This window comes from Primulina huaijiensis, chromosome 8 (assembly GCF_012295235.1).
Source record: "Primulina huaijiensis isolate GDHJ02 chromosome 8, ASM1229523v2, whole genome shotgun sequence".
In the NCBI taxonomy this organism is placed as follows: Eukaryota; Viridiplantae; Streptophyta; class Magnoliopsida; order Lamiales; family Gesneriaceae; genus Primulina; species Primulina huaijiensis.
In genome coordinates, this window is record NC_133313.1 from 2,619,475 (window position 1) to 2,625,476 (window position 6,002).

The 6,002-nt window shown below is 34.1% G+C and overlaps 1 long non-coding RNA gene across 1 annotated transcript; it reads right to left on the reverse strand.

Annotated features, from left to right (window-relative positions):
- Positions 1 to 507: 507 nt before the first annotated feature.
- LOC140983588 (uncharacterized) lies at positions 508 to 1,712 on the reverse strand. The gene is made up of 2 exons (XR_012176455.1): positions 1,623 to 1,712; positions 508 to 1,489 (listed from the first exon to the last, which is right to left on the reverse strand). It is a non-coding gene; the product is annotated as an uncharacterized lncRNA (long non-coding RNA).
- Positions 1,713 to 6,002: the final 4,290 nt, after the last annotated feature.

Genomic DNA, 6,002 nt, shown 5'->3' on the forward strand with positions numbered 1-6,002 from the left:
AATATTGTTTAATCAATTTATAAAATGAATATTGGACATTTGTAATTTGATATGAATATTATAATTAGTGTGTTCGTACATATTATTATGTATGACAAAAAAATCTATTTTTCTATTAAACTTAATTTCAATAAAAAATGTAATAATATTATAGTAGAAAAAAGAAATATTTTTTTGATGTTGAAGAGAAGGGTAAAAAGAGAAAAAGTTTTGGTGTCCTTCTCAAACAGTTTTTCAAACCATATCAACAACTATAATAAAGAATATATATATATATACTAGTATCAGTGAGACACTTTTTCTTTATACAATAATAAAATATATATGATAATAATAAGATCCATCATAAATGCAAGAGCCTTACATGTATTAATATCCATATACACACACACATAAAAATATACAAAATATACACTATAAAATTTGTAAAATAATTGCTATCCATATATGACATAAACTGTGAGGGCCCGTGCTCTTAATTAATATTTAATTACCAAACAACAAGGATTAAATGGTGTAAACAGCGAAAACGAGTTTAAAACGTTCATTAGGGCCTACAGAAATTTCGGCATGACCTCCCCGTAAGTAGGACATCCCAAAAATCTCAAAACACAACAACAATAACATACGCTCGAAAATAACATCAAGTTCACAATCAACCACACAAACATCCTACAGCCGCACTGGCCAGGACTAGCCACGACATACAACAATTAAAATCCCAAACAACCTAAAAATATCACCATACAGCTACACAGGGCATCTCCCTGGCAAATGTATCAAACCAGCATAATATATATAAATATCTGGGAACTCTGACACAAACCGACTGACTACTGGGTACCACTCGCTGACGCTCCACCAGACGCGTCAAATCCCCTGGAATGACCTGCTATGGCATCAAAAACAACCACAACATAAAAAGAAAACAGGGGTCGGACCCCAGTACGACAAACCAGTAAAATCACGACGTATATAAAAGACATGTAATAATACCAAGTAAATGCAATGATATGCGATGCATGAATTGTAACAATGGAATAACGGATACCAAATGGAGTCCAAACGAATAGCATCATCAACAGTAGCAGTGGCCACCCATGCCAGGAATGCAGCATCAAATCGCCGCTCGTCCATGCACGTAGCATCGGGAATGCGAGTAGCTAAGTCGCTCGTCCCTAGCTGTCATCTGGGAATGTGGCTAATCCTAACCCACTCGTACCTCTGATGACTCAATATATCTCAACAGAATCAACATAAATTGCCGTCAAAAGAGTCAAGGCTCAATATGTTATGCCAATACAATTTAATACATGAATGCAACAGAATAAACATTCAAGCCACATAATAGCAAACAACATTCACCGAATATTCTTACACGCCAATATAAGCGTCATAATAATATAGGTTTGAGCGTACCTCAATTACAACTTGCAATACCACAGTAAATTCTTAAGGACTTCCTGATGAACTCGTCCAACGATAAAACCTATATTATAAATTCACTATATACTTCAATACAATGCACACCAAACGACTAAACCAAAATAAATCGGCTCGGTTAAAATTCGAAATCTGGGCAGCCTATTAACCCTTAATAATCTGAAATTTCAAGCTAATACCTCCATAAACGAAGCTTAAACACACAATAGTAATCTCGCGAAGATGGCTCGCCGGAAACGTCGCCGGAAACACTGTTCACGATCTGAAAAACAAGCTGGAAATTAGGGGAAATAAAGGGCTTTGATTCCTTGCTAAATAAACTTACATCAACAAGAAAATTGAAGCTAGAAGCTCACCAAATCGGACAAAGAACGAAACTCAGCTGCCGGCTCGAACGTGAAAGATGGAGCACTGATTTCTACCGATTCATGGCAGGAAAGTAACTAATATGATAGAGGAAGAAAGTTTGTTAAGCTGCTGCACTCTTCCCCGACCTCCGGTGGCGCTGCGCGACTGAAGCAGAAAGAAGAGAACGACGGCAAGGCTGGAGAAAAGTTTCTGGATTTTGAGCGATCTTATTTCTATCAAATGGGTTGGATATTTAATTAAATAAAATGGGAAATAGGCTGGGCTTAGTTTAGGTATTGGGCCTCACATAAACTCATCCTGTTTTGTGCATGATGAAAAAGTTGGAAGGTAAGGCTCTATCCCACCATCATAGTAAGGCACCAATCAATTGTATTTGATCACATGCAAATTTTTAGTCAAAAGAGGCATCCACTTTCAGCATTTTTAATGATACTTTCTAGTCCTTTTAAAAAAAATCTAGTGATATATAGATACACTAGAAAGGAAATATAAAATTACCTATAATTGTGAAGACCCAACCCAATACAATATCAATTTAAAGTTCAAGAAACTTGCAGCTTTTAAAACCAAGAATGCCTGACATTTTTAGCCCAATAATTACTTACATTGATAGCCAAACGCAACAAACAAATCTACGGCTCATCAAGCTTCATTTCGAAAATTTGAAGCTCAATTTACAACTAATTTGATCACCATTAACAACCACTAATGAACCTTTAAAATCTGAATTTCGAACAGCCTCTTGGTCAGCATGTGGAAGCCAAATAATGAGTGTTAAGGCCACTAAGATGATGATTATCACAGGCTAAAAATCATTTAGAAGCTCTCCCCATTCTTGCCTATAAATATCACCAAAATTGTGTCAAACACAAAACATTTCTCTCCCTATTTTCAACTTTCCATATAACAACATATTTGAGCAAGAGTGATGTCAATTCCGAGCTAAAAATCTGTCCAAGCTCGGGTAAGAAGGTGCTATCCATTTTCTAAATTTCAGAAGCTGATTTCTGCCCATTTTCGAGCAATCATTTGCAAACAAAGTTATGTCTACTTCAAATAAGGAAAGATAACCACTTTCAAGTTATTGATTGACTTGATATAATTAAAATTATACTAAAAACTAAAAATATTTTTTTTACTAATAATCTCGTACTAAACCCGCTTAAACTTGTAAAGTTTGAAATTTAAACTTGATGATTCATCACAATTTTAGAACCGAGCACATCTTCGTATGTGTTCTTGAGATGTTGTAACGGAACCGATGACCGTTTGATATCTGCCCCATCCACCCCGTCACCACCACATTGTCATTCTAGGAGTTATCTCGACCGGATGGATACTCATCTCCTCTTCAGCAGTGCGAGGTTTGTTTACATGGTCTGACAAAAAAATGTTGGAATATTTTTTCTTCCAAACTAGCAAACCATTCGGGTTCACATCTTAGCATGTCGGGTGAACCATATGGCTCTGGATCCTAGGCTTCTCTACTGGCCTTCTCCAAGTTCTTTCGCTCATTGACTATATTTCAAGTCACTGACAGTAAAACAAACGTGAAATTCACTTTCAATCCTCAGCCGTCGATTTTTTTTATGTTCAGTCTTTGGGTATTTTTTTAGTACCACATTTCCACATTAAGTGTACCACATTTTCACATGAAGTGTACCACATTTTGTATGACATAGTACCACAATTTTGTGGGTAGAGAGTGAACCTTGCAAAAAAAACAAACCCAAAAAAAAAAAAACCACGAAGTAGTTTAACATAAAATTTGCAATTTAATGACTGAATAAAAGATAATTATCATTCATGTTGAAAAATTATTTAAAAATGTGAAAAATATTTGTGTTGAAAATGAGAATGTTGAATGTTGAAAATTAGGTAAAATTAGGTGTTGAATATTGAAAATTAGTGTGTGATGATGTAGGTAATGATGTATTTTATTTTTGGATTATTTGTAAAAATTTTCTATAAATAGATCTCTCATTTGTGAAGAAAATCACAATTGAGTTGAGAGAAAAATATTATAAAGTGTGTAGTGTGATAATTTTAAGAGTTTGAGATTTTTACTTTTTACCGTAAATTTTTACTTTTTCACAACACGTTATCAGCACGAAGCTCTAAAAGTCCTCCATATTTTTCCAAGCTCCGAACAGAAGAAAAAGGTAACAAAAGTAATAATATTTATTTTACTGTTATTTATTTATTGTTTATATATGTAATATATAATATAATGTTATTGTTAGAAATAATAAAAATAATTTTTTCAAAAACTTGTTATAAATCCTGGGAGGATGTTAAGACGACATCCCACACTCCCGGTAAGGGATACGACAAGTATAAAAGCCTATAAGGTTTTTTAAACAAAATAACTTATGACACCTAATTATAATAATGTGATATGATATACATAATTATTTAAATATGACTAATATTATATACACCATATTATTACCATAAAATTATACAAATACATACATTTATTTTCTTATACACCAACGGTAATAAACGGTAACAAAACGGCTAGTTTTTGCTCTATAAATACAATCTCACAAATACATTCAATCACTCCAACTTTCTCTTCTTCTCTAAAAATTATTCTTCATCAAATTTTCGAAGAAAAAAAGAAGATGGCTTTCACGAGGTTATTTTTAATTATTTTGGTTATCATACTCACCAGTCTTGTATTTATCGGAGAATATCCTCCTCGTGTGTTTTCTTTATTTTTACGAATACTTGTACTTGTTGTTTATCCATTACTTTGTATTGCAATATTCATTAACTAATAAAATGCATCGTAATTTTTAGTACCACCATGGCAAACTTGGCAAAGCTCGAATTCATCGCTCTTGATATTACTGGGAAAAACTATATGCCATGGACTCTTGATGTAGAAATGCATCTTGAGTCATTGGGTCTAAGCGAGACCATTAAAGAAAATGGTATATCTTCATCACAAGAAAAAGCAAAAGCTATAATATTTTTACGACGACACCTTGATGAAGGTTTAAAATGTGAATATCTCATCGAAAAAGATCCCATGGCTCTGTGGAAAGGATTAAAAGAGAGATTTGAACATATAAGGGAAGTTATACTTCCGACCGCCCGTGATGAATGGAATATGTTAAGATTCCAAGACTTTAAAAAAGTCAGTGATTACAATTCAGCGATGTATAGAATAATCTCGCAGTTAAAATTTTGTGGACATGAGGTTACAGAATCGGAAATGCTTGAAAAAACATTTTCCACGTTTCACGCATCAAATATAACACTACAGCAACAATATAGAGTGCGTGGATTTGCGAGATATTCTGAACTCATCGCCTGTCTTCTTGTGGCGGAAAAGAACAACGAGCTATTAATGAGAAATCATCAGTCCCGACCCACTGGATCAACAGCATTTCCAGAAGTAAATGCTGTAAGTAAAAATGAATTTAAACCTGGAAACCAAAATCAAATTCAAAGACAAGGTTTTGGTCGAGGTCGAGGTCGAGGTCGTGGACGTGGACGTGGACGAGGAAGTGGTCGTGGTCGTGGACGCGGCCGTGGTTTTGAAAATAATCGAGATAGTTATTTCTATAACTCATCTCAAAATAACGTCCCAAACCATCCACAGAAAAGGCATCAAGAAAACATGAGTGTTAATGAAAATCACTCGAAAAGATTTGAAAGTTCTTGTTTCAGATGCGGTACTCCAGGACATTGGTCTCGTATTTGTCGAGCCCCTGAGCATCTTTGCAAACTTTATAAAGAATCGATAAAGGGGAAAGAAAAGGAGACCAACTTCACTGAGCGAAGTGACCGTTTGAGTGATTCAACTCATTTTGATGCTGCTGATTTTATGAATGATTTCTCTGGAAATGATCAATATGTTGGTGGGATAGAAATGAACAATATTGATGCTGCAGATTTTCTCAATGATTTCTCTGAAAATGAACAATATAGTGGTAGAATATAAATGTACAATAATTTATTTTTCATGTATTTATATGATAATGTTTTATTGTACAATTATGATATGTGTTATATTTAAATATGTATTGTCATTAATTTTTTTCATTGCATATTTTTTTGAAGTTCAAATATGGAAAATGCTATGAGCAAAGCTGAAGTTTGCATACCCGATAGTGGTACAACGCACACTATCCTCCGAGATAAAAGATATTTCTTGGAACTAAAACCAACAAAAACAA